Source organism: Phyllobates terribilis, unplaced genomic scaffold (genome assembly GCF_046119375.1).
Source record: "Phyllobates terribilis strain yellow unplaced genomic scaffold, ASM4611937v1 Scaffold_9__5_contigs__length_417890890, whole genome shotgun sequence".
Taxonomy (NCBI): Eukaryota; Metazoa; Chordata; class Amphibia; order Anura; family Dendrobatidae; genus Phyllobates; species Phyllobates terribilis.
In genome coordinates this window covers 139,106,605-139,128,087 of record NW_027362769.1, presented here as the reverse complement: position 1 = coordinate 139,128,087, position 21,483 = coordinate 139,106,605, and positions in this window count along the sequence as shown.

Here is a 21,483-nt window from a genome sequence, read left to right as displayed (position 1 = left end):
ACTGTACCCGAACTCGAACCTGAATTTGACCCCATTGAAAACAATGGGGACCCGAACTTTGGAGCAGGAAAATAATCTCTCTCCCTCCTCCTCTCCCCCGGAACTCCGAACATTAAAATGGACTTCCAGGAGAAGTTCGTGGTCGTAGTTTAGCACCGGACACTGAGTGTTCAGTACAAACCCCAAACTTTTAAGTTCGGATTCGCTCATCTCTACTTGTAAGCTGTGTAGCAAACAATGCACGCTCCTTGTCTGGGAGACTAGCCACCTTCGAAAATTAAATCCAGAAGTAAAAATCCTTCTGTTCTTGAGAACGGAGAGGAATATTAATAAAAGATAAATTGCAAAGTTGTTTCCTTGTTTTTTTTCAAGCATTTTGAAAGTTTATATAGGTTGGAAAATAACATAGGCCCATAATGCAGATGAGACAACCCATTTATAGGTCAACTTCTCTACTTATATTTTGTTTATTAGATCAGGTGCTCAATATGAGATCGAGGGGTTAATCCAATGACGGATAGACTGCAGAACTCAGCAACAACCACTAAACAATGTACAGAGCTTTAATGTTCACAAGGGGGCGTGGCTCACAGGGTAATAATGCTGAGCAACCTAAAGACACGCCCCCGAGGATCTGTGAGCCCCGCCTCCTTGTAAAGACCATAAAAATGTGCACTAAATAAAAAAGCCCATATCTAGCCAATGTCCTTTTTGACATTGCTGTCCATTATGTTAATTTTATGGGGCACTTTTTCAGGCAGATTCTGCCCGGAAAAAGACGCCATGAGCACCTAGCCATAAGGAGGTTGCTTGGAGTTTTCATGGATGGATGGATCACATCCCAGTGCCCATCTATCCAATTAAACATAGTAACTCACGGGCTGTATGTGGCTGTGTGAAGTACTACACTGCTTATCGATGGGTGCTCTAGGGAATTGAACCCCCAGTGATCACAATTTCTTGATTGACCATCATCATCCATTTAACCCCTTAATAACATCTGACGTACTAATACGCGTCTGTGCCCTGGGACTTAAGAGCCAGACCCGTATTAGTACGTCATCGCGATCGCGCGCGCACACAGGCTGTGCGGGCGCGATCGCCGCCGGGTGTCAGCTGATTGTCACAGCTGACACCCGGTACTATGTGCAGGGAGCAGTCCTGCACCGCTCCCAGCACATTAACCCCCGCGATGCTGCGATCGAAGTCGATCGCGGCATTGCGGGGGCAAGGGGAGGTGATCGGCGATACTCACCTCCTCTTCCGGCTTCCAGCGCAGTCTGCAAAGGCTTCCCGGGTGTTGCTGTAGCACCCTGAGGACTCGGCTGCTACAGGGGTATTACACCTCAAGCCAGAGGTGTGGTATTCCACTCCCGGGTAAGGATGGAGTGTGGAACTGAGCTCAGTAGGCTGCATACACTACATACATCCCATTTCCGGGGGACAGATCGACGGTACTCCCACCAATATATGTGCAGGTACGATAGTGTCTGTCCCTGGCTGGAGTGGGAGGGGGTTGGAACATCCCAGTAGTGTAGGGGCAGATAGGGGGAGCAGTCTGGGTAATGCTAGGAGCTCATTGGGTGCTGGTCACCTGAGCTCACACATAGAGGGAGTATATAAGGTGGGAACCATCTTAGATCAGGGTCAGACAGGCAGACAGCTACTAGTCAGTCTGTTGTAGAGGGTCAAGCAGTCCTGAAAGAAGAGAGAGAGGAGTCAGAAGGACCCAGAGGGGAAGAAGAGGGAACCCCAAGAGCCCAAATACAAGCAACAGGGTGAAGGGTTGGCACAAGGGTACCGGATCCCAAGCTGGTGGAGGGCACTAATCCTCAGCCAGAGACCGGAGGTTGTGGGCAGGATCTGCCACGACCCCCCCACTAAATCCACCAGGAAGGCAGACCAAGTATAGGGTCAGGGAACCCAGAGGAGGTGTACCCACCAAGAGACCCGAGGGAGCCGGACATAGGTGGATCCCTGGTGGGGAAGGCCAGAGAAAAGGAACGTCAGAGAGGGAGCTCAGGATCACGCTCCAGAATTACCTGGGGGTTGGCCGAGTCCAGGACCTGGTGGACGCAGCACGGCTCGGGCGGTCACTCAAGGCCGGAGTGACCAGAACAACAGCAGTAAGTAAACACCCTGAACTGCACAGCCCGACTCTGAGTCTTAATACCATCCTCACTGCACCACCACAACCACCACCCTCTACAACTGACCCCCTGAGGCTATACCCCTCCCGTTGGGGGTTATACCACCAGAAGCTGCACACACACCACCAGCCTCAGCGGACCCTGCTGCAGCGGCGGCCGTATTGACCGCAAATCAACGGGTGGCGTAGTCGACACTAAAGAACATCCAGCAACATCTGTAGGACTGCCACACACTGAGCTTGACACCCTGGGCACGGACCGGGTCACCGCCACTCGGAGACTACAACCCCCATCTGATCCGGCTCCGGGTATCCCCCAAACAACACTGGCCCAGGGGGCGCGTCAACTTTGGCATAGTCGGCAGGATTACGTGCCCGCAACAACCGGGTACTGCGTGCCTGAAGAAAAGTTCACCGTTACCTCAAAAAGAAGTCTCCCGCCGGTTCCGGAGGGTCCCCGCCAACGGACCCCATCACAGGTCGTTTCCCGCCGGTTGTCCGCCATTTGCAGCTTTTTCCCGCCATCCATGGAGTTTCCCGCCACTGGGAGACGATTCCCGCCATTTCCAAAGATTTCCCGCCTTGGAAGAGCGGACGCCATTATGGGCGTGCCAGAGGGTGGCAAGAGGCCACCTCCCATCGTGGGCCAGGTCGAAGAATGGCGCCAAAAGCGGAAACCGCGCCCACCAACAGAGACTGTGATGCTGGAAGTGTCCATCAGCGTAAGAGAACTGCCCCTGGAACTGACAATCACAAAGTTGCCCCGGGACGACCCTCAATGTGGGCGGAGACAGAAGAAGAGAACGAAGATGGGTGTAGCCTGGAGGAGTCTGGAGAGAGCGCACCCGGAGACAAGAAGTCTGGAGAGGACTCCGGAGAAGTCGTACCCGGAGATGGAAGGAGAGACAGGCAGCACCGACCCAGTGGTCAGGAGCCTGCTGCAAGCAACAACCCCACTAGGCTTAGTGGAGATCCTAGCACAGCTCCCCCGAGACCGGGAGTGTGCACAGACCGCGCTGGAGGGCCTCGCACGGAGGATGGCCCAGGTGCAGCAAGACACGCTGACGGAGTGGAGCCGTGAGATGGCCCAGCAGACCGGAACCCGTCAGCGGAGCACGCCACCCGAGACGAGGAGACAGACCGCCTCTGAGGATGGTGCAGGAGGAGTGAAGGCCGGAGACGGCGCCGAGAAGGGAGCTGGACAACTGGAGGCAGGTAAAGGGGACGTCTCTACCCCGAGCCGAGAAACCGTGTACCTGTCCCAGCTCCCCATCGCAGAGCCCGAAATTCCCCCTGCCGTGCCCGTCACTGCATCGTCACCGTGCCGCACTAGGCCTCAAGCAGAAGCCGCGGCCGCGACCCCTGTGACGTCACACGCCTCGACCCTGAGCGCGACGAAACAGGAAATACCATCGGCCTGGTCGCAAGGTCTAGTACCCCCGGGCGCCGCAATTCCAACAGCGCCCCCTAACTCCGCGGAGCCATCGGCCTGGTCGCAGGGCCGAGTAACCCCGGGCGCCGCCGTCCTTACGGTGCCCTTTAGCTTTAGGGTGCCCCAAGCCTGGTCGCAAGGCCTGGTCAATCCGGGCGCCGCTTCCATCAACGCGCCCTCAACATCTCGAGTGCCGCACCTGGGCGAAGATCTATTTGCCCAGCACACGTGCCCGGATGGGCAGCCCTTTGTATGGCCCCAGGAGTACTACCAACTGGAACTCCAAAGAGCAAGGCCCCTGTGCGAGCCCCTGATTCCAGCTCCGAAGCCCGTCAGGAGAACCACGCTCCCGCTAGAAGAAGCACAATTCGAGTGGGACCCCACCGGAGGAGACCTCATGGGGTTCACTCAAGAAACGCGGGCAGCTGCAGCAGAGCGAGTGGAGTGCTGCCGCCAGCAGTTGGCAGCCTTTGAGCAAGAGCGGAAAGAGAGGCGGATCCGAGAGCAGCGGCTGCAGGAACAGAGCGCAGGGCAGAAGAGCCGGACCAGGAGGAACCCCCGTGCAGCTCATGGTCCCCGTACCACCAGGACTGTGATTAAATTCAACCTGCAGCATGGGTGGGGCTTCATAAGAGACCATCATACCCCCGGCGACGTCTTTGTAACCCGCAGAGACGTAGAGAGCCATCTGCCGGAGGGACACAGAGGTCGTGACCTGTACGTAGGGGACGAGGTCACGTTCACCCGGCACAAATGTGCCAAAGGACCCTACGCCCTCCATGTGCATCGCCTGACGGAGGAGGAGCTGCGGTGTGAGGAGGAGCAAGAGGACCCGGACGGGTCTGAAGATAAAGAAGGAGCAGGAGGACGCCGTCGTTAAAGTACGGTAAAGAGACTGTAAATAGTTACCCGTCGGGGTACAGTGAACTGTTGCTGCTTTAAATATGTCCCCGTTGGGACAAGTGTAAACTGTTAATCCGTGTGTCCCTTAATCCCACTGACCGAGGACTGAGAGCGGTCATTCCTTCCTTATACCTGGCCGAGGACTGAGAGCGGCCACTATCCCCTGTATATAGTTGCGCTTTCTAAGGCGCCCCCTACCGGTTTTATAGGAAACTGTTGTTTTTCTTGAAGAGACTGTCGCACTTTACCCGGTCACTAGTTGCACCGTGGCCGGAGGAACAAGAATGTTATTTATGAAAAAGTTTATGCTGATAATATATGATGTTTTATATGTTTATGTTTTATGAAAAAAAAATTGTATGTTTTGGATGTTTATTCTCTTACAGCCCGAGGACGTGCTGTGATTTACCAGGGGGGAATGTAGCACCCTGAGGACTCGGCTGCTACAGGGGTATTACACCTCAAGCCAGAGGTGTGGTATTCCACTCCCGGGTAAGGATGGAGTGTGGAACTGAGCTCAGTAGGCTGCATACACTACATACATCCCATTTCCGGGGGACAGATCGACGGTACTCCCACCAATATATGTGCAGGTACGATAGTGTCTGTCCCTGGCTGGAGTGGGAGGGGGTTGGAACATCCCAGTAGTGTAGGGGCAGATAGGGGGAGCAGTCTGGGTAATGCTAGGAGCTCATTGGGTGCTGGTCACCTGAGCTCACACATAGAGGGAGTATATAAGGTGGGAACCATCTTAGATCAGGATCAGACAGGCAGACAGCTACTAGTCAGTCTGTTGTAGAGGGTCAAGCAGTCCTGAAAGAAGAGAGAGAGGAGTCAGAAGGACCCAGAGGGGAAGAAGAGGGAACCCCAAGAGCCCAAATACAAGCAACAGGGTGAAGGGTTGGCACAAGGGTACCGGATCCCAAGCTGGTGGAGGGCACTAATCCTCAGCCAGAGACCGGAGGTTGTGGGCAGGATCTGCCACGACCCCCCCACTAAATCCACCAGGAAGGCAGACCAAGTATAGGGTCAGGGAACCCAGAGGAGGTGTACCCACCAAGAGACCCGAGGGAGCCGGACATAGGTGGATCCCTGGTGGGGAAGGCCAGAGAAAAGGAACGTCAGAGAGGGAGCTCAGGATCACGCTCCAGAATTACCTGGGGGTTGGCCGAGTCCAGGACCTGGTGGACGCAGCACGGCTCGGGCGGTCACTCAAGGCCGGAGTGACCAGAACAACAGCAGTAAGTAAACACCCTGAACTGCACAGCCCGACTCTGAGTCTTAATACCATCCTCACTGCACCACCACAACCACCACCCTCTACAACTGACCCCCTGAGGCTATACCCCTCCCGTTGGGGGTTATACCACCAGAAGCTGCACACACACCACCAGCCTCAGCGGACCCTGCTGCAGCGGCGGCCGTATTGACCGCAAATCAACGGGTGGCGTAGTCGACACTAAAGAACATCCAGCAACATCTGTAGGACTGCCACACACTGAGCTTGACACCCTGGGCACGGACCGGGTCACCGCCACTCGGAGACTACAACCCCCATCTGATCCGGCTCCGGGTATCCCCCAAACAACACTGGCCCAGGGGGCGCGTCATTGCCATGACGACCCGATGTCGTCATGACAACATCCGGGTCACCAGAGTGCAGGAAGATTGCTTGGACATGCGCAGTGCATCTCCAAGCAATCTTCACACTGTGCACTTCTGACAGCCTTCATGGCATAGGGATGGTGCTCCATTCCTGTGCCATGCAGGCGATCAGAAAAAAAAAAGTGAAAGTCCCAGAGTGGGACAAAGTAATAAAGTGTATAAACTGTGTGAAAGTGGAAAAAAAAAAAAAAAAAAGTGCAAAAATATTCTAAAAAAATAAAAAAAATAATACACCAAAAATAAAAATATAATGTACCCATCAATAAATATTATTATAAAAAAAATAAAAAAAAAACAATAAAAGTACACATATTTGGTATCGCCGCGTCCGGAACAACCTGACCTATAAAACTGTCCCACTAATTAACCCCTTCAGTGAACACGGTAAAAAAAAAAAAAAAAAAATGAAGCAAAAAACAATGCTTTATCACCATACCGCCAAACAAAAAGTGGAATAACACGCGATCAAAAAGACGCATATAAATAAAAATGATACCGCTGAAAACGACATCTCGTCCCGCAAAAAACAAGCCACCACACAGCTCCATCAGCCGAAAAATAAAAAAGTTATAGCTCTCAGAATAAAGCGATACTAAAAAATATTTTTTTCTATAAAATAGCTTTTATTGTATATAAGCGCCAAAACATAGAAAAATGATACAAATGTGGTACCGCTGTAAACGTACTGACCCGAAGAATAAAGCTACCTCATCAATTTTACCACACGCGGAACAGAATAAAAAAAAACAATTCCTGAATTGTTGGTTTTTGTTTATTCTGCCTCCCAAAAATCGGAATAGAAAGCGATCAAAAAATGTCACGTGCCTGAAAATGGCACCAATAACAATGTCAAGTCATCCCGCAAAAAACGAGCCGTCACATGACTGTCTGCCAAAATCTGGAAAAATTATAGCTCTCAAAATATGGCGATGCAAAAACTAGATTTTACAAAAAATGCATCTTTTAGTGTGTGACAGCTGTCAGTCATAAAAACCCCATATGATTCTGGCATTGCTGTAATCACACCGACCCGAAGAATAAAGTCGTCTAATCACTTATACCGCACAAGGAACGGCGTCAAAAATAAACTCTTGGGTTAGGATTGGGCTAGGGTTAGGGTTGTGCTGGGGCTAGGGTTGTGCTGGGGCTAGGGTTGTGCTGGGGCTAGGGTTGTGCTAGGGCTAGGGTTGTGCTAGGGTTAGGGCTGGGGTTGGGATTTTTTTCAAAAGTAAGAAAAAAAGATGACGATATGGCGACTAGTGTTGAGAGCAAGTGCTCGCTACTTGAGTTTGCATCGGGTCCTCTGGTATGCATTGAGTATCGTGGGTATTTGAGTGACATGCTCGAGTCTCTGCCCCATATGCTTCGCGGCCAAAAAACTTTACGGGGATTGCCTGCCATGCACGAGCAATCCCCGCATGTTTTTTTTTGGGTGTCTAATAACCGTGAAACATGCGGAGCAGGGACTCGAGCATGTCACTCGAGCACACGCTGTACATGGTGCATACCTGAGTACCCGATGCAAACTCAAGTAGCGAGCACTTGCGCTCAAGAATAATGACAACTTATTCAATATGATGACCTAATGTAAACAAATTCTGTGCCGTACCTCTGGGTTCAAAATGTTCACTATACACCTTAATAAAATCCTTGAGGGGTATAGTTTCCAAAATGGGGACACTTGTGGGGGAGCTCCACTGTTTAGGCACATCACGGGCTCTCCAAACGCGACATGGTGTCCGCTAACAAATTGAATGGAAAATCGGCTCAAATTGTTAGCGGACGCCATGTTGTGTTTGGAGAGCCCCTGTGTGCCCAAACATTGGAGCTCCCCCACAAGTGACCCCATTTTGGAAACTAGACCCCCCAAGGCACCTATCTAGATGCATAGTGAGCATTTGGAACCCCCAGGTGCTTCATAAATTGATTCGTAAAAATGAAAAAGTGAAAAAAAAACACTTTTTCATTTTTATGAATCAATTTGTGAAGCACCTGGGGTTCCAAGTGCTCACTATGAATCTAGATAGGTGCCTTGGGGGGTCTAGTTTCCAAAATGGGGTCACTTGTGGGGGAGCTCCAATGTTTGGGCACACAGGGACTCTCTAAATGCAACATGGTATCCGCTAACAAATTGAATGGAAAATCGGCTCAAATTGTTAGCGGACACCACATTGCATTTGGAGAGCCCCTCTGTGCCCAAACTTTGGAGCTCCCCCACAAGTGACCCCATTTTGGAAACTAGACCCCCCAAGGCACCTTTCTAGATGCATAGTGAGCACTTGGAACCCCCAGGTGCTTCACAAATTGATTCGTAATAATGAAAAAGTGAAAAAAAAACACTTTTTCATTTTTATGAATCAATTTGTGAAGCACCTGGGGTTCCAAGTGCTCACTGTGAATCTAGATAGGTGCCTTGGGGGGTCTAGTTTCCAAAATGGGGTCACTTGTGGGGGAGCTCCAATGTTTGGGCACACAGGGACTCTCCAAATGCAACATGATATCCGCTAACAAATTGTCGGCTCAAATTGTTAGCGGATATCATGTTGCATTTGGAGAGTCCCTGTGTGCCCAAACATTGGAGCTCCCCCACAAGTGACCCCATTTTGGAAACTAGACCCCCCAAGGCACCTATCTAGATGCATAGTGAGCACTTGGAACCCCAGGTGCTTCACAAATTGATTCATAAAAATGAAAAAGTGTTTTTTTTTTCACTTTTTCATTATTATGAATCAATTTGTGAAGCACCTGGGGGTTCCAAGTGCTCACTATGCATCTATAAAGGTGCCTTGGGGGGTCTAGTTTCCAAAATGGGGTCACTTGTGGGGGAGCTCCAAAGTTTGGGCACACAGGGGCTCTCCAAACACAACATGGCGTCCGCTAATAATTCAAGCAAATTTTACAATCAAAAAGTCAAATGGCGCTCCTTCCCTTCCGAGCCCTGCCGTGCGCCCAAACAGTGTTTCTTCCCCAAATATTGGGTATCTGCGTGCCCAGGGGAAATTGCACAATAAATTTTGGGGTCCATTTTTTCTTGTTACCCCTGTGAAAATAAAAAAAATTGGGTCTAAAGTAACATTTTTGTGAAAAAAGTTAAATGTTCATTTTTTTCTTCCGCATTCAAAAAATTCCTGTGAAGCACCTGAAGGGTTAATAAAGTTCTTGAATGTGGTTTTGAGCACCTTGAGGAGTGCAGTTTTTAGAATGGTGTCACTTTTGGGTATTTTCTGTCATAAAGACCTCTCCAAGTGACTTCAAATGTGATGTGGTCCCTAAAAAAATGGTTTTATAAATTTTGTTGGAAAAATGAGAAATCGCTGGTCAACTTTTAACCCTTATAGCTCCCTAACAAAAAAAAATTTTGGTTCCAAAATTGTGCTGATGTAAAGTAGACATGTGGGAAATGTTATTTATTAACTCTTTTGTGTGACATATCGCTCTGATTTCAGGGCTTAAAAATTCAAATTTTGAAAATTGCAAAATTTTCAAAATTTTCGCCAAATTTCCGTTTTTTTCACAAATAAACGCAAGTAATATCGAAGAAATTTTTCCACAATCATGAAGTACAATATGTCACAAAAAAACAATCTCAGAATCAGGGGGATCCGTTTAAGCGTTCCAGAGTAATTACCTCATAAAGTGACAGTGGTCAGAATTGTAAAAATTGGCCCGGTCATTAACGTGCAAACCACCCGCGGGGCTTAAGGGGTTAAAGATGCTTTGCCATCAGGTCTAAAATGGCCAGTTTGGGCTTCTATTTTATTACTTCTGCTCCTCGGAGTATTATGTTTTTTGTTTTTTGAAAATCCGCCATATAGTTCCAGAGTTATTGGCTTTTTTACTTAGTGCTAATTTGTTATGACCTTTACAAGGGGGCGTGGCTCACAGAGTAATAATGCTTAGCAGCCTAAAGACATGCCCCTGAGCATCTGTTAGCCCCGCCTCCTTGTAAAGAACATAAAAATGAGCACTAAATAAAAAAGCCCATATCTCTGGAACCATACGGCAGATTTTTATAAGACATAAAACAGAATACTCAGGGGAACATCAGGAATAAATTAAGAACAAAAAACTGGACGCTTTTGACCAGTCTGCTTTAAGCATTATAATATAATTTGAACTTGTACAGTATGGTATTCGTCAGTTAATTGTTATTTTCCCTTCTTTCTTCTATTGTTTCCAGGTTAGTAAGTTATAATCTAATACTCAAGAATAAGTAGACAGCCCCACACAAATGACCAGAGATGATTGCCAGGTTTATTATATATACTGTTTCTTTCATTTTCTATTTCTTATTAATTTATTGCCATCACAAGGCTCTGACTTTCCTGGCAGTTTATCAAAACACTTGACCAACGCATTAAAGATCATTATACGTCCCTGACTCGCCATTATAAAGAAAGTCGATAAACATCCACTAGCATTGAATAAGACATAAATGCAGGGGCAATTCTTCACAGCTTCTCCCGGCTCTCCAGCGCCATCGATAAGACAAAAATAAGTGTGTGCTGTACGCAGAACTCTTTGTTCCCCTTGTATTAGATTATTCATGAGTCACTAGACATGCTGTGAGTAGGTGTTAGGCGCCGGCACAATGTAATTCATTTACTGGAGAAAAACAAAAATTCTGTGTGTTGCTAAAGTCATTTCATGATCAGTAATCAGGATTTTTTGAGGAAGCATATGTTTCCTTTTTTTGTCTTATTGAAAAGGTAAAAAGCATATGTCCCCTCGTATTCACAGCTGTTTGGAAGAAGAAGCTGTTTTATCTTGACATTTCACCCGTCAGTTATATGTCACATTGGTAATTCCTTCTAGAGAGCGCCCCCTAGCGCAAAAAAGTGAGTTATATGTGTTTGACCTCCAGTTGTCCTTGTAAGGCTATGTTCACATGTTGCATTTTTGCAGTGTTTTTTTTTCTCCAGCGTCTTTAATGCAAATTCTTTTTCCAGTACAAGATTTCAGAAATCTCATGTATACGCTTGTTTTATTTTTCCTGACTGAATTAGGAAATTGCAGCTTTTTTTTTTAAATCTGCAGCGTGTCAATTCTTTCAGCATTTTTGCAGCATTTTTTTTCACCCATAGAGAGCAATGAGAAAGTGAAAAAACACAATTATGTGTTTTTTTGCAATATTTTTGCAGCATTTTTGGTGACCAAAACTAACTTTATTAAGCATGTACTGTAGACAAATGACACATATAATCTGCACAATAAAATGTAGCAGAAAATCCAGCAAAACAAAGAAAACCTGCTTTTTGTAAGCTGCTTCTTTATTGCCATGAGAGCAGGTTTTGCTGGCAGAGAAAAAAAAACGCTGCAAAAATGCAATGTGTGAACATTGCCTAAGAATGTGTGAGCTATAATGCCTGAGTGAGTGAGGTTACCGGTGTGGATGAGCTGCCCAAATCCTCACTTGCACTTGGGTTTTGCAATATAGTACCATGCACAATGCAGAATACAGACTGATGGTTCTGCATGCACAGTAATCCCTCCTATAAATATGTAAATCAGGGTAAGGCTGAGGTCACATGACCGTATTTTTTTCTCTTCTGAGACAATTGGGCCGATTATGCTCATCACACTCTGATCAAACTCTGACCGGAGTGTGATCATAGTGCAATCCGACCTTTTTGGATAAGGAGAAGATGGAAAAAAAATGAATTTTTCATCTTCTCTATTCTGTCAGTCCATAACAATCGGACCGCACTTAAGTGTCATCCAAATTGTTTGTGTTAACATGGTCAGCTGCGGCAACAACCACAGATATGAAGATACCTCGGAGCAAGCATTTTTTTTCCTTACAGCTGATGTGTAGGTGACCTAGACCTACATTTCCCTTGTAAGATTGTTCTTTCTAAGGCTAAGTTCACAATGAGATTTTTTTTCAGTTAAAAAAAAAGCAGAAAAATCTTTTCTGGAGAGGTTTTGGAGGCATTTTACATTTTTTTTTACTAAAGTGTTTCCTGAAACTTTTTTGAATTTTTTTTTTCCCAGAAGAGTTTTTTTTAACCTCTCTTTGCTACATTTAGAGAGTAGTGATGGGCGAGCACTAAAAATGCTCGGGTGCTCGATGCTCGGGTCGAGCACATTGGAACACTCGGGTGCTCGACCCGAGCAACGAGCCCAATGTAAGTCTATGGGAAACTCAAACATTTTTCGGGCGGCTCCCCCCGACGGTCTGCAGAGGGCCTAAAAATTGCCCAAATCGATGGGAACAGTGCTCAAATGACATGGGAACAGCACGGGGAAGACCCCTGGAAGCATTTCTGACTTCCAGATCACTGCTGTCAACAATGTTATCAGCGGTATTACGCCACTTTTACGGACTCACAATAAAACATACAAAAACGAAACCAAAATGGATTTTCCTGGGAAATATGTTAAGGAACATCCTTTCCAGGCTAATGACTTGTATATAAGGCAAAATAAATATACAAAAACAAAAATGCTCCTCCAGACTTTGGGCTATGTTCACACGTAGCGTTTTTGATGCACTTTTGCATTGCTTTCAACCAAGACAAATACATTTAACGGGAAATGTCATTTTAACATTTTACAACTTTATCTGGCCATGTGGTGTATGAAACATCATCAGATACATCCTGTTTCATTTATGAAGGAGGGTTTGTGAAAGTCACAAACACTATTTTTACAGCCTTACTATTCTTAAAGGGCCAGCAGTCGGTCCTCGCTATTGTTAGAGAGTCATCAGCCGGCTATGCTTTGTTGTTCCCATTATTAACGAGTGGGTCTCCTATACTGTTATTACGTATGCAGTGACTGCAAGGGCTGCCAAAAATTTGGAGGCACTCCAATGCCCCTTGCAAGAGACGTAGAGGTCGGAGAGCCTCCTAAAAACAATGTTCCCATTACTAGGAAGTGGGTCTCCCATAGTGTTTGCCTATGCAGTGAAACAATGGCTGCCAAAAATTTGGAGGAACTCCAACGCCCCTTGCAAAAGACGTAGAGGTCCGAGAGCCTCCTAAAAACAATGTTTCCATTATTAGGAAGTGGGTCTCCCATACTGCTTGCCTATGCAGTGAATGCAAAAGCTGCCAAAAATTTGGAGGCACTCCAATGCCCCTTGCAAGACACGTAGAGGAGGTGATATGGTAGATATGGTGGCGAATGACATGGTGATGGAGGATGAGGAGAAGGAGGAGGACAAGAGCAAACAGACAAAATCAGGAAGTGTATACCCATGTGTAGATGTGAAGTGGTGCATGTGAATAGACCTCCCAAAAAAAGACACTGGATTTGAGTTTATGTTACGCTGCTATCATTTGGTGATGTTGGAAGTCTGGCCCAATCCAGCCCTTGTTCATTTTTATAAGAATCAGCATTTTCAGTTGACAGGCGGATGTGCCTATCGGTTATAATGCCACTCGCGGCACTAAAAACCCACTCTGATAAAACGCTAGCGGCAGGGCAGGCCAGGACCTCCAAGGCGTAGAGAGCCAGTTCATTCCACGTGTCCAGCTTGGATACCACGAGGTTAAGCACATAGGCCAGGCATGGCACGTGTGTGAGCTCGCCTCAGAGCCGCCACCAGGTTTCGGCCACTGTCACACACGACCATGTCTGGCTGTAGGTTCAGCGGTGTCAGCCACAGATCTGCCTGCTCTTTCAGAGCTGTCCACACCTCTTCAATGTTGTGTGGTTTGTCACCTAAGCATATTAGCTTCAGCACAGCCTGTTGCCGCTTGGCCGAGGCAGTGCTGCATTGCTTCCAACTTGCGACTGATGTGGTCATTTCGGAGATGGATGCTGAAGAGAAGGAGGTACAGGAGCTGTAGAATGTGGGAGCAACCCTGATTGACCCAGGGCCCGCAATCCTCGGAATCGGGAGAACGTGTTCCGTCCCAAGGTCTGACTGGGTCCCGGCTTCCACTATGTTAACCCAGTGTGCCGTCAGCGAGATGTACCATCCCTGCCCACAAGCACTTGTCCACGTGTCCGTGGTTAGGTCAACTTTCCCAGTAACTGCGTTGTTGAGGGCACGGCTAATACTGTGGGACACGTGCTCATGTAATGCAGGGGCGGCACACCGGGAGAAATAGTGGCGGCTGGGGACTGAGTACCGAGGGACGGCCGCCGCCATTAGGTTGTGGAAAGCTTCCGTCTCCACGAGCCTAAAAGGCAACATTTCGAGCGCAAGCAGTTGCGAAATGTGTGAATTTAGTAGTGAGGCCTGTGGGGCGTTGGCTGCGTATTTACACTTGCGTTCCAAGGACTGGGGTAGGGACAACTGAACGCTGCGATGGGACAAGGACGTGGACGTGCTTGCTGATGGTGCTACTTGAGAGTGTGCAATGATATGTGCAGGGCAGAAGGCATCTTCGCATGCACCATGGACAGAGGATTGGCTTGCATGCACAACAGCGGAAGAAGCAGTGGTGCCACCCGCAGACACTGTTCCTGGACCCTGGGGTTTGGCCTACTTAGTCAGGTGCTTTGCTGCCATGTGCCTGATCATGCTGGTGGTGGTCAGGCTGGTAGTTTTGCTACCCCTGCTGCTGCTGGCCTGGCAGGTGGTGCAAATGGCCTCTTTGGGGTTATCGGCAGAGTCTTTAAAAAATAACCAGACTCGGGAAGACCTAACAGTTGTACTGGCAACTTCCGTCATGTTGATGTTACGGGGAACAGTTGTCTGCCTTCTGTCTGCGGCCACCACACTGCTTCTTCCTGTCTGTTGAGGTGCTACGCCTCCCTCCCCCTGTGTGCTGCTCTCCTTGCTCTGTATGTCCCCATGCCATGTTGGGCCAGTTACTATATCATCCACCACCTCGTCTTCCACTTCCACACCTTGGTCCTCCTCTTGACTTTCTGGCAATTGTGTCTAATCATTGTCCACCTCTTGTGACCGTTTCCCACCGTCGCCTTCGTGTGACCGTGGCTGCTCAAATATTTGGGCATCGCTACATGCGATCTCCTCTTGCCCCGCTTCAAGTGGACTGGACGAGTGGCCTGAATCTATAAATGGAAAAGTGAACAGCCCTTCGGAGTGTCCAAGTGTGGGATCAGTTGTCTCCAGGCACTCAGCATGGTGAGAGGAAGAAGGATCAGGGTGACTAATATGCGGTCCAGATTCACGGCTACTGAGACCTGACCGTGTGGAAGACAGGGTGGTGGTGGTGGCGGTGGCTAAGTGACTGGAAGCATTATCTGCTATCCAACCAACAACCTTTTCACACTGCTCTGTGTTCAATAGTGGTGTTTTGCGGTTCCCTATTAATTGGGACAGGAAGGTCGAGCAAGAAGATGTGGGTGTTTGTTGTGGCACAATTTCAGCTAGCCCACGTCCTCGGCCTCATCCTCTGCATGCACCATCATCACCATCACGTCCACTTCCCCGTCTCTTGCCATGCGCCTTGCCCTTTTTAAATGGAGGACAATATTTTCCACGTTCAGTACAAATTGCTGGATTTGAACCGCAATGATATGTGAACCGTGTGACGGACAAACCACAGTTTTAAATAGCTGGCCTGTAGGTAACTATTTTTAACAGTGACCTTGTGTCAATAACTTCACTGACACACTGTAACAAAATTTCAAAGGGGGCCAGAAATGGCAGAATTTTCAGCGCAATTATATGTGATCCGTGTGATGGACAAACCACAGTTTTAAATAGATGGATTTTTAGCGCTGTAATATGGAAAGGACCTGGCTGTATTCTGCAGTGCCAAAAAGCAAATGGAGCAGAAAAACGGTGTTCTCTGGATTGCTTTTTAAGCAAATAATCAGGATTAAGATCCCCCAAAAAATTATTCCTGGCCCCTGGTACCTGGGGCTGTTTCTAGAAATATCGGTAAAAGCACCAGCAGACAGAACTGGCATGGAGCCTCTTGCTATATGCACTGCAGTCTGCCACATACACTGCCTGCCTGCCTAGCACTGATATCTATGCAGCTGGATTAGTTCTCAGAAGGACTGTTAGTTGAGATAGATATGTGTAGAATATGTTGTGGTATACCTACGCTAACTAATAAACAAGCAAATCTCTCCCTAGCTCAGCAGCAGCTCTCCCATACTGCCTGATTCCGGAGTAGTCTGTGATAAGCATGGCGGCGCCAGGTCTGATATAGACCTGAGTGATGACACTGTGCAGCCTGCCAATCACTGTAATGCCCCAACCAACATGGCTCCGGCATTACAGTGAGTGGCAGGCAATCCCTGCATGTTCATTGGATCTCTAAAGAGCGCCAAACATGCAGGGAGGGGACCCGAGTTCCCGCCCTAGCAACCCGGAAATACTCACCGAGCACTGAGCCTCTACAGCAAAAACACCCTCAAAAAACTAAAAAACAAATCTGCTTGTGAAAAGCAAAGTGGGTTTGCCATCAGGGTCGGACTGGACTTGCGGGGTACTGGGAATTTTCCCGGTGGGCCCCGCCCCCTGCTGCAGAGGAGAGGGGGAGAAGAGAACAAAAAAAATCCTGCGATTTAAAGGGCACGGGCCCTTTAAAAGCGCAGGCACAGTGTATGCAGGGACTCGCGCACGCAGCGTTCATTACCTGAACCGCCATGGCGCATGTCCTAGTGAAGCAGCTGAAGCTGCTCGTCTCCCTTCGCCGGCTGGCTTATGATGTCATCGTCATGCGCCGAAGGAGGACACCGCACAGGAGCGCAGGAAGGTAAGAGGTATCTGTGTGTGTGTGTATATGAGTGGATGCAGAATGAGATGGGCCCCTGGCTGGACACACAAGGGCTGGACATACAAGGGGGAGCCCTGGCTGGACACACAAGGGGGAGCCCTGGCTGGACACACGAGGGGGAGCCCGGATGGACACACGAGGGGGGGGTCCAGATGGACACATAAAGGGGGGGCTGGCTGGGTACATTAAGGGGGGAGCCTGGCTGGACACATAAGGGGGGGAGCAGGATGGGTATATGGGCGGCAGGCTGGACACATGGAGGCCAGGATGGATATATGGGGGGGCAGGCTGGACACATGGAGAAGGATGGATATATAAGGGGGGCAGGCTGGACACACAGAGGCCAGGATGGATATATGGGGGGGGGTCAGGCTGGACACATGGAGGCCAGGATGGATATATGGGGGGGCAGGTTGGACACATGGAGGCCAGGATGGATATACGGGGGGGCAGGCTGGACACATGGAGGCCAGGATGGATATATGGGTGGGGGCAGGATGGACACATGGAGGCCAGGATGGATATATATGGGGGGACAGGCTGGACACATGGAGGCCAGGATGGATATATGGGGGGGGGCAGGCTGGACACATGGAGGCCAGGATGGATATATGGGAGGGGGCAGGCTCAATACACGTGGGCTAGGATAAATATATGGAGGAGTCACACTGGACATATGGGGGCCAGAAGGGATATATGGGGGGTGTCAGGATGGATATATGCAGGGAAGAAGGGACCAGGATGGATATATGGGAGGTCAGGCTGGACACATGGGGGGGCTAGGATGGATATATGGGAGGGGGCAGGCTCGATACATGTGGGCTAGGATAAATATATGGAGGGGCCACCCTGGACATATGGAGGTGCCAGGCTGGACAAGGGACTTAATTACTGTTTGGGGGCCAGATTGAGGAACATACTTTATTAGTTTATGGTGGCCAGTGGGGAACATTATTATTTTAGAGTCCAATTAGGGAAATTATTACTTCTGTAATATAATTTACTTTTTAGGAAATTGTTTTCCATGGGATGGGACAATAGAGGGGTCCTGTTACTGTGCAGGGCGGCACTATATCGCTTTTTTTCTTCAACTGGTGTAGTGTAGAAGTCGGGGGGGAAAAGTGGGAATGTGCTCTAGAAGAGATCAGTTTTTGATAACTGTGTGTTATCTTCTGCAGAGATGATCCCTGGCCGGAAGAAGTGATGGCCGTCTGTGCCAGATGAAGAAGAAAAGTGAAGATGAAGGACTTCACCTAGAGACATCACTCGTGAGTCAGTGTATTACATGTACACTTACACTACACACGTGGTCAAAATTGTTGGTACCCTTCGTTTAATGAAAGAAAAACCCACAATGGTCACAGAAATAACTTGATTCTGACAAAAGTAATAATAATTTAAAAATCTATAAAAATGAACAAATGAAAGTCAGACATTGCTTTTCAGCCCGGCTTCCACAGAATTTAAAAAAAAATTAACCTCATGAAATCGGCCTGGACAGAAATGATGGTTCTTCTTAACTTAATATTTTGTTGAACAAACTTTTGAGGCAATCACTGCAATCAAACGATTCCTGTAACTGTCAATGAGACTTCTGCACCTCTCGACAGGTATTTTGGCCCACTCCTCATGAGCAAACTGCTCCAGTTGTCTCGTGTTTGAAGGTTGCCTTTTCCAGACGGCATGTTTCAGCTCTTTCCAAAGATGCTCAATAGGATTTAGGTCAAGGCTCATAGAAGGCCACTTCAGAATAGTCCAATGTTTTCCTCTTAGCCATTCTTCGGTGTTTTTAGCTGTGTGTTTTGGGTCACTATCCTGTTGCAAGACCCATGACCTGCGACTGAGACCAAGCTTTCTGACACTGGGCAGCACATTTCTCTCTAGAATCCCTTGATAGTCTTGAGATTTCATTGTACCCTGCACAGATTCAAGACACCCTGTGCCAGATGCAGCAAAGCAGCCCCAGAACATAACAGAACCTCACAGTAGGGACAGTGTTCTTTTCTTGATATGCTTCATTTTTCCGTCTGTTAACATAGAGCTGATGTGCCTTGCCAAAAACTTCCATTTTTGTCTCATTTGTCCATAGGACATTCTCCCAGAAGCTTTGTAGCTTGTCAACATATAGTTAGTCTGGCTTTTTTATGATTTTTTTTCAACAATGGTGTGCTTCTTGGTCGTCTCCCATGAAGTCCACTTTGGATCAAACAACGATGAATGGTGCGATCTGACACTGATGTTCCTTGAGCTTGAAGTTCACCTTTAATCTCTTTAGAAGTTATCCTGGGCTCTTTTGTTACCATTCGTATTATCCGTCTCTTTGATTTGTTATCAATATTCCTCCTGCGGCCACATCCAGGGAGGTTGGCTACAGTCCCATGGATCTTAAATTTCTGAATAATATGTGCAACTGTAGTCACAGGAACATCAAGCTGCTTGGAGATGTTCTTATAACCTTTACCTTTAACATGCTTGTCTATAATTTTCTTTCTAATCTCCTGAGACAACTCTTTCCTTTGCTTCCCCTGGTACACACCATGTCACCAAACAGCACAGTGAGTATCTGTAGCCCTACATACAGGCCCACTGACTGATTACAAGATTGTAGACACCTGTGATGCTACTTAGTGGACACAACTTGATTTAACATGTCCCTTTTGTCACATAATTTTCAAGGGTACCATCATTTCTGTCCAGGCCTATTTCATGAGTTTAATTTTTTTAAAAATTCTGTGGAAGCAGGGTTGAAAAGCAATGTCTGACTTTCATTTGTTCATTTTCATAGATTTTTAATTTATTATTACTTTTGTCAGATTCAAGTTATTTCTGTGACCATTGTGGGTTTCTCTTTCATTGAACGAGGGGTACCAACAATTTTGACCACATGTGTATATAGTATATACAGAGCTCCTGTGTATGTCACTGGTGATCACTGTATTACCTATACACTATATACAGAGCTCCTGTGTATAATGTCACTGGTGATCACTGTGTTACCTGTACGCTGACACTATATACAGAGCTCCTGTGTATAATGTCACTGGTGGTAATAACAGTGTTTTAGTATTGTGGTTTGTATTCATGATCAGTATTTGGTTACTTTGGGGTGGTAATATGTGGTCTGGTCATGGTGTGGTCGTATTTGTTCCTTGTATGTGGTATTATTCGGTCAGTATGTGGTGGTAATATGTGATCTAGTCATGGTGTGGCGATATTTGTCCCTTTTGTATGTGGTATTATTGCTGTTGGTATAGTGGATTGTTTAGTGTATGGCGGTCATTTTGTTGTCACTGATATTAACTAGGAAAATATTTTTTTCCATTAGGCCACAGCCCCACCATCAATATTTGGTCAGTATTTTTTCTCAGGAGTGGCTGCCAAAACCAGGAGTGGGTGATAAATGCAGAATTGGTGACTTGTTTCTATTATACCTTTTGTCTGATTGTTCCTCACCTGGTTTTGGCTCCCACTCCTGAGAAAAAATACTGACCGGATACTGACCGAATACTGATAGTAGGGCCGTGGCCTTAGAGATTAAATACTTGGACCAAAGCAGCAGAGATGCACTTACAGGGGTTCTCTGGTGAAAACAAGTAATCACCTCCACAGGATCAGTGATAATATTGATTGGTGGGGGTCTGACTACTGGCACACACTGGCAGAATGGGGAGCTTTTCTCCCCTTTAGACTGGAGTGGCATGTGAGATGCGACCACTGATCCATTCATTCTCTCAGTGGCTGTGAGCACTGCTCTTTTTTGGAAGCCCCCAAGAGAATGAATGGAGCTGCGGTCAGACGTCCCACCTGTCGCTGCATTTTAAAATGGGGATAAGTGTTCTGTCAGGGATAAAACTTCCCCATTCTTCCGATAGGTGCGTTTTCCAATGTTCGGACCCAAACAATCAATAAGTGATCACCAATCCTGCAGAGCCCATGGATCGGTGATAACTTGTTTTAACCAAAGAAGCCCTTTAATGCAAACATGTACATCCCAGTTATAGTGTCGCAGTAGATGTGCAGGAGCCGCCAGTCAATGCTCCACTATAACAGGGATAGCGGATAACAGATACTTGCATATTGCTGTAGGTGGGCCCCTAGAGTCAATTCCCCCTGTGGGCCCCAGACACCCCAGTCCGACCCTGTTTGCCATGGAAATGAATTGGCAGAGTTTTTCAAGAGTTTTTGAGTAGGATTTTGGAGAAATTCTGCTAAAAAAAAAAACTCCTGGAAAAAAAACCTCAGCATGAACATAGCCTTAGCATGTCTTGCTCTGGCTAAAAGATTGGATATCCCAAGCAGGTAGCTCCACTGTTATATTCACATGCCCTAGTAGGATGAATGGATGGGGTTTGCTGCCATCAAAATCCCCTCTAATGTCCTGGAGTTGGGAATTTAGAGTCCAGACTTTTGTCACCCATGGTCTTGATGTAAATTGCATTGGCTTGTACTGTCCTATCCACATAAACTCAAGGTGCCAGGAAATGCTAATTTGAAGGGTAAATACTTATGCATTTAATGTCACAGATGAAAACCCTCTCTCTAGTGTATAGATGTCCACTCCAACCTCTAAAACAGCCTTGAAGCAGGGTAGGTGATTTGGCTGTTAATATATTTTGGAGGAAGAGAAATAAAAATTTGGGGCACCGTAGATGCAATGAAGCAGTTAGCAGGGGACGAGA